We start from the raw sequence: 8,087 nt of genomic DNA, 5'->3' as shown, positions 1-8,087 counted from the left end.
CTGCTAACCCCACAGCTGCATGTGACACTATCCACTCTGCCATAGCTCGGCTACAGACTCAGCACCCGAGTGCCTTTATTGTGATCTCGGGTGACTTCAACCATGTATCACTGGACAATACACTACCAACATTCAAACAATATGTGGACTGTCCCACCAGGGGAGAGAAAACTTTAGACTTACTGTATGCTAACGTCAAGGATGCATACAGCTCCTCCTCCCTCCCCCCACTTGGTAGGTCAGATCATAACCTGATTCACCTCACCCCCCGCTATGTGCCAATTGTGAGGAGGGAACCTGTGACCACCAGGACTGTTAGGAGGTGGTCAGAGGAGGCAATAGCGGAACTACAGGGCTGTTTCGAGGTGACCGACTGGGAAACACTCTGTGAGCCTCACGCCGAGGACATCAATGGGCTTACTGAGTGTATCACAGGCTACATAACTTTCTGCACCGACTCCATTGTTCCAGCTCAGACTGTTCATTGTTACCCAAATAACAAGCCGTGGGTGACTAAGGGAAGCCCTCCTCAACAACAAGAAGAGGGCTTTCAGAGGGGGCAACAAAGAGGAGGTGAGGAAGATCCAGGTGTTACTAAAGGACAAGATCAGAGAGGCTAAGGACAATTACAGGAGGAAGCTGGAGTGGAAACTCCAGCAGAACAGCATGAGAGAGGTGTGGAGGGGCATGAAGACCATCACTGGATTCAGGCCAACCAACAGCAGGGGAGCTGAGGGAGGTGAGAATAGAGCCGACGAGTTGAATCTGTTTTTCAATAGATTCGACACCACAGTGTCTGCTCCCACCCCCACAACCTCACCTGCAGTCAGCCTGGAATCCAGAGCCACACCACTGTGCCAGCCTCTCTCTTCACATGTTGCCTCCTGTGAGATTCCTGACACCCCTCCCCCACCCATCACCTTCACTCATTACCAGGTTGAGATGCAAATGAGGAGACTTCACTCAGGCAAGTCTGCTGGACCAGACGGAGTGAGTCCCCTTGTCCTCAAGACCTGTGCCCCCCAGCTGTGTGGAGTCTTTCATAAACTGTTTATGCTGAGTCTGAGTCTGCAGAGGGTCCCGGTGATGTGGAAGACATCATGCCTCGTCCCTGTACCAAAGACGCCTCGTCCCAGTGGCCCCCAGGATTACAGGCCCGTGGCACTGACCTCCCACATCATGAAGACCCTGGAAAGGCTCATCCTGGACCAGCTGCGACCCATAGTAAGACCACATCTGGATCCCCTTCAGTTCGCTTATCAGCCTCGTCTCGGAACAGAGGACGCCATCATCTACCTGCTCAATCGTGTCTACACCCATCTGGACCAGCCGGCGAGCACTGTGAGGGTCATGTTTTTTGACTTTTCCAGTGCTTTCAACACCATCAGGCCGACCCTCCTGGGTGATAAGTTAGCAGCGATGCAGGTGGATGCTTCTCTGGTGTCCTGGATTGTTGATTACCTGACAGGAAGACCACAATATGTACGTCTCCCACAGTGTGTGTCTGACAAGGTGATTAGCAACACAGGGGCACCACAGGGGACTGTCCTCTCCCCCTTCCTCTTCACCCTCTACACCACAGACTTCAGCCACTGCACAGAGACCTGCCATCTTCAGAAGTTTTCTGATGACTCTGCGGTGGTTGGATGCATCAGCAGGGATGATGAGACAGAGTACCGGGCTGTGGTCGACTCCTTTGTCACGTGGTGTGAGCAGAATCATCTGCAGCTCAACGTGGCAAAGACCAAGGAACTGATCGTGGACTTCAGGAAGACCAGGAAACACTTGACCCCTGTTTCAATCCAGGGGGTCAGTGTTGACATTGTGGAGGACTATAAATACCTTGGAGTACACATTGACAATAAACTGGACTGGGCTAAAAACACCACAGCACTTTACAGGAAGGGCCAGAGTCGTCTCTATTTTTTGAGGCGACTGAGGTCCTTCAACATCTGTCAGAAAATGCTGAGGATTTTCTATGAGTCTGTTGTGGCCAGTGCGATCCTCTATGCTGTTGCATGCTGGGGGAGCAGGCTGAGGGTCGCAGATGCCAACAGACTTAATAAACTGATCCGTAAGGCCAGCAATGTTGTGGGGATGGAGCTGGACTCCCTCAAGGTGGTGTCGGAGAGGCGGATGCTGTCCAAGATAAAGACAATGTTGGATAACACCTCCCACCCACTCCATGACATGTTGGTCAGTCACAGGAGCTCGTTCAGTGAGAGACTGAGATTACCGAAAAGCACCACTGAACGACACAGGAAATCATTCCTGCCTGTGGCCATCTCCCTGTACAACGCATCCACTTAACACACTGTTTGCTGCTACAGCTACACATGTTTCTTTTCCAACTATTTATTTATAAGTGACTTATGTATGTATGTATATATTGTACTATTCTTAGTTAGCGTATTGTCTGTCTTGTCTTAATGTTGGTTTAAAATGGAACACTGTAACAAAAAATAATTTCCCCCAGGGATCAATAAAGTATTCTGATTCTGATTCTGATTAATATCCCAAAGTTTCAATTCCGTTATTGGAAATATGTGACTATTAGACGTTTCTTAACAAAACGACAATCTGCTTGTCGAAATATAAATTTCATTAGATATCTTTAGTAACACTTACAGTTGAATATTCACATGTGATGTCATTTTAAAATACATCTGGAAATGTCAGTCTACAGAATGTGCAGCTATTTAATTCCGTTAGTCTTTCAGGTGAACAAAATCGGTTTTTATTTTGCTCTCTTCTGGCTACTGAGTCCTGTCTCAATATGCGTACTTGTGCATCCTTGCGTTCTCGTGTACTCGTGATACGTCATCAGTCGGAGACCAAGTACTGTTCCAATTCAAAGTATGCATCAAGCCGAGAACGCGAAAAAGTCCCGGATGTTTTCTCGCTCCGCCTGTTTTATCGAGCATGCATCGGTGGTGACTTGTGTGGACTTGGTACAGCTAAATATCCCAGAATGCATTTCATCCAAAACTCAAACGCGGCAATGGCAGACGAGCAGGGCTGAAAACTTTTAAATATTTCTCTTGCTGGGTCACAAAATAAACGTTATTTTCAAGCAAGAATGTAGCTGTGTAAGCTTCAAATATCTGCTCGATTTATCAAGATATCATATATTTCCAAACGTGCTCTGACGTTTTCAGAGACGTCTGTGACCCGCCAGCTCCATAGCAGACAGTGAGGTCGAGGATCACTAGAGCCGGCGAGAACAGCGGACTCCTGGCACATAATTTTCAACCCCTACGCAGTCTTTTCGCTAGTCAGGTTAAACAAACCCCAGCAGCTGTCTATTGTACTAAAATAAAAATAAAGGCGTTCTAACATCTCACCTGCTTGTTTTTATTAAGACATACATGCACACTATTTTATTAATAGAGATTTCGCTACTGAGGTTAAACATGATATATAAGTAACTTAGATCACTTCTAAATGTTAATGTTTGGTTTATTTCAGTGTTCAGTGGCAAGTCTGGTCTCGCCGAGAACGCGAGTACATACTTGCCAGTACAGTACAGTACCAGTGGCAAAAAGCAGTGCTAGGTGGTAATACGCTGTCTAACAGCTTGGATAGACTCCAGCCCCTCCTCAAAACTAAAATGGACGGATGGAGTATGCCGTCTGGAATAATATTATAAAATTGTCTAGGAACGAACTCAAACATCTAAAATCGTAAAAATGCTTCACATCAAAACTAGACTATCTAAAATCAACAAATGTAAAACTATACAAATGTGTTTAATATATAGCTCTGAATGAATTCTGCAATTTTGCATTGTGACAATATCACGGGCTATAATGCAGGGAGATTCGCAAACATGTCAGTGTCCTCTGCTGTAACAGCACATCTATACACACGAGGGGCATCCCCACAGCAAACATTACAGCTGTTGTATCCCTTCTTTCTTGGAGCTATATTGTTTTTACACCCTCTCATTGTGTGTAATTGCTCTCAATGTCAGAAGAGGGAGACAAAAGGCAGATTAACTTTTACTATGATTGTTTTTTTTTTTTTTACATGACCATGAATTATTACATTAACACGAGTAACATACGAAGCCAATCAAACTGGCTAATCTAGTTGTGTTGAATACAGAAAATTTTTTTATAAATAATGTGAAATATAGATTCAAGTACAACGCACAAAAATTTAAATGAGAGGTGCAGAGGTTTGTTAAAAGGCTTGTTCGCCGCAGTGTACGTCTGCAGGTCTTTAAGTGTCATCTGTTTCTGTTGAAATGACAACAGATTCTCCATCAGAGCTCGTTTCATGTCTAAACTTCACAGCAGTAGTGATGGGTCGTTCGCGAACGAAATGGCTCTTGGAGCCGGCTCTTTGACGTGAACGACGCGAGCCGGCTCCTTATCGCGAGCCGTCACGTGTTTTTTTTTTTTCTTTTTCTTTCTCTCAGCCTCTCTCTCGCACTTTTTTTCCGCTTCACTCTGCACGCGAGCCTTGTGCTTTAGGCTGGGCAGAGGGGGGAGGGGCGGTAGTTACACTCAGTAGCACAGGAACAGAGCCAGAGAGAGAGAAAGAGAGGCAGGGACAACAACATTAGAAAGGTATAGTAATCATCCACAACTATTTTCGGTTGCAGATGATAAAGGATTGAGAAAGTTTATTCATGCAGATCCATATGACAGAGAATATGCATGTTCTTTTAGTTTTCATATTATAATTTATATTTAATTGTGTTGTGGTTTGCAGGTGTTCTTTTCACTTTAAATTTGTGAAAGGAAAAAGCTGAAAATTTAAATAGTTAAAACTTGAAATGTGAATAGTTGATTTTTGTATTATATGATTTATTTATTACATTTTATGTGGAGTGAATAAATAAAAGTATATTTACGGTGGCCCCTAGAGACAAAGCACATACAAACTTCAAATCACGTACGAACTCTGAAGCATGTACAAACTCCAAAACACGTAAAAACACGTACAAACTCCAAAACACGTAAAAACTCCAAAACACGTAAAAACACGTACAAACTCCGAAGCACGTAAAAACTCAGAAGCATATAAAAACTCAGAAGCACATAAAAACTCAAAACACGTACAAAAGACAACAGAAGTGCTCCAGGATGCTGGGCGCAGTGTTGAGCCTTTGTTATCTTGTGGCTACACAAGCCAGCAAGTACCAACGACCGGATTTGGTGTGTGGTAATAACAGGTAAATGAACTTTTTTTTAAATTATTTGAATATATATATGAGTGCCTGTGTATAAATACACAAAGAATACACACATGCTTTCAATTGTGTAATTTAAGTGATCTAGTAGCTCTGCTTTGGAAGTTCAGTTCATGCTAGAAATGTGTTTTGGAGTTTGTACATGTTTTGTCTCTAGGGGCCACTGCATATATTTATATATAAACATATATAAATAAAACCACTTGTTTTTACGTTAGTAATTCCTTTTGTGCATAATTTTATATTATTGTTAATAATAAATTAATTAAAGCAACAAAACAACCTGAAGAGCCGGTTCGGAGCCGAAAGAGCCGGCTCTTTTTAGTGAGCCAAACCGAAAGAGCCGGATCTCTAAAAAGAGCCGGAAATCCCATCACTACACAGCAGCATAATCAGCATGCTGCTCTTCTCTTGGCTGAAGTGTCTCTATGGTGGAAAAAAGAGGATCTGTGTGGTTTTTGAAGAAGTGAACTTTGCTGTAGAGGACTTCATCCTCCACCTGTGGCTGAGCTAAGACGTCTTCACACGCAGGATCAGGATTTAGCTAAGAACAAAAAGCGATACATCATAATTCACTTAAAGATTTGACTCCTTTGACTCTGTAAGAAAGATCATTCAGTATGAAAATGTGTTTTCCAACTCCACAGTAATCTTTACCTCCACTATGTTGTTTGATGTTTCGTTTGTGGAAGACTGACTCGTAGTCCTCTTTTTTCTGGTTATTGAAAGTAATAAACAGAAAAAATAAGTGAGTTCATGCCAGAGATAAAATGTTGTCACTTTGAATCAAACACACTGTTGCTTACCTAATCAAAAAGAAGAAAAAGAGAACTATTGAAACCAGAACTATTACAGAAACTCCTCGTGTCCTTCCTGTGATACTTTGGACAGTGAGAGTCTTTGGAGCAGAGCTGATATCTTTGTTGGTTTTCACAGCACAGGAGTAGCTTCCTGCATCCTCCCTGCTGACTGGGTCTAGGATCAGATGCTTGATCTGGTTCTCTCTCGGGGTCAGAGGTCGACTGTTCAAGTACCAAATGTAGTTTGTGTTGTCAGTCAGAGGACAGCTGGTGCTGCAGGTCAGTGTGACTCTCTGACCCTCTGTCACCACTGCAGAAGGACTCATCTTCACTCTCAGCTCTGAAACAGGAACATTAATAATGACAGATGTTATATGTTAAGATGAAACATTACACAATTGCAACATGTGCTAGAGACTGAATCTGAGTGAGTTAAGCCAAAAAGCAGACTCTTTAATCCCCCATGCACTGATAAAATCTAACATTGACTTAAGTTCTGTACTTTTATGACATTTACGAGGGAATAGTTGCTTTTTTAAACTCCACTCCATGTACAATGTATGACAGCCTGAGTTAATATTTACTTTAAGGTTTATCCTACCGTTGCATCCTGCCTGTCCAGTTGCTTCTTTTTTTGTGGGTCTCCGCCTTGACTTTTGTCTTCAGTAACTGAAACTTGCATTGTGCTTTGGGTCTTTATGTCATGATCTTTGGTTTTATACTCAGTGTTTTCTGTTTTGGACTCAGTAAATTTTCTGTCTGACTTCGTTCTAGTTTTAATTTAAACATTACATTTGCTTATGTTCAGTCGTCAATCTTGTGTTGTATTCAAGATTTCTTTGTTAGATATTCTCAAGTTTTTCCTGCCCTCCTATGTTCTCTTTGCCTCGTCTGTGTTTCTTTTATGTTTCCTATGTTTCCCATGTTTAGTCAGTTTTAACTTTGTGTTTAATTTGCCCTGTCTAGTTTGTGTTTCAGTCAGTGTTAGTCTCCTGATTTATTTTGATAGTTTTTTGTCCTGTGTGTAGTGTTCAGTTTTGCTTCCATTGTCATTGGGCTGACTTATTTGACCTGTGCATTGTTTTGCCCAGTTGTGTATTTCCTGTCAGCTAGTCAGTGTCTGTGTTTCAGTTAGTTTACTCAAGCTGTGCTCTGCTTCTAATTTTATTTCAATCTGAGACCCATCTCCACAGTGACATCTGCTGGCCAAATTGACTATCGCCACAAATTGATAATGCTGTTTTGTGAAACAAGGATGCAGACAAGCACAATTCTAAACAAAAATACTTATTAAACCAGACTGTCAATGATGGTGAATAACACATGTTTTGGAGAAATCCCCACACAAACATTGCAAATTGAGACTGTTAGAGACAGCTGCTGGCTTTGATCGTAATAAACAATAATTCGCTTTATAAAGTAAAACATATAGAGAAAAAGTTGCTGTATTTAATCTAATAATCACAAGTTTTCAGCTGTTTTTGTCTCAGTCAGCTTTGTTTTTTACTCACAGGACTCAAACTCTGGATGTGTTATCACCTTTTTAATTTTGTAGGAGGCTCCTAGCCGCCACCTGGCTCTGAGGGTATTGTTAACGAGTGACAGGAGAAGAGAGCAGGAGATCAACAGACAGATTGGTGCTGTGGCTGCAGTGATGCAGACCCTGCACCAGTCTGTTGTGGTAAAGAGAGAGCTGAGAGAGCTTAGCGAAGCTCTCAATTTACTATTAAAACTACGTCCCTACCCTCACCTATGGTCAGCAGCTGTGAGTAGTGACCAAAAGATTGAGATCCAGAAATGAGCTTCCTCTGAAGGGTGGCTGGCCTCTCCCTTAGAGATAGGGTGAGAAGTTCAGTCATCCGGGAGGGTCTCAGAGTACAGCCACTGCTCCTTCACATCGAAAGGAGCCAGTTGTCCCACCGGGAGGAGGCCCTGGAGCGGACCCAGGACACGCTGAAGAGATTACATCTCTTAGCTGGCCTGGGAACGCCTTGGTGTTCCCCTGGACAAGCTGGAGGAGGTGGCTGGATGGATGCATAGATGGATGGATGATGGATAAGAGTTTGTGTCAGGTAAGGTTTACACAC

General features: G+C 42.9%; 1 long non-coding RNA gene across 1 annotated transcript; it reads right to left on the bottom strand.

Moving 5' to 3' along the window:
* Positions 1 to 5,605: 5,605 nt before the first annotated feature.
* Positions 5,606 to 6,142, bottom strand: LOC308395453. Its single transcript, XR_013971390.1, has 3 exons — positions 6,007 to 6,142; positions 5,858 to 5,915; positions 5,606 to 5,744 (listed from the first exon to the last, which is right to left on the bottom strand). It is a non-coding gene; the product is annotated as an uncharacterized lncRNA (long non-coding RNA).
* Positions 6,143 to 8,087: the final 1,945 nt, after the last annotated feature.

Source organism: Rhamphochromis sp. 'chilingali' (assembly GCF_963969265.1).
Source record: "Rhamphochromis sp. 'chilingali' genome assembly, chromosome: 4".
Lineage (NCBI taxonomy): Eukaryota > Metazoa > Chordata > Actinopteri > Cichliformes > Cichlidae > Rhamphochromis > Rhamphochromis sp. 'chilingali'.
The sequence above is the reverse complement of the archived record's forward strand: the minus strand, read 5'-3'. Positions and strand labels throughout refer to the sequence as shown.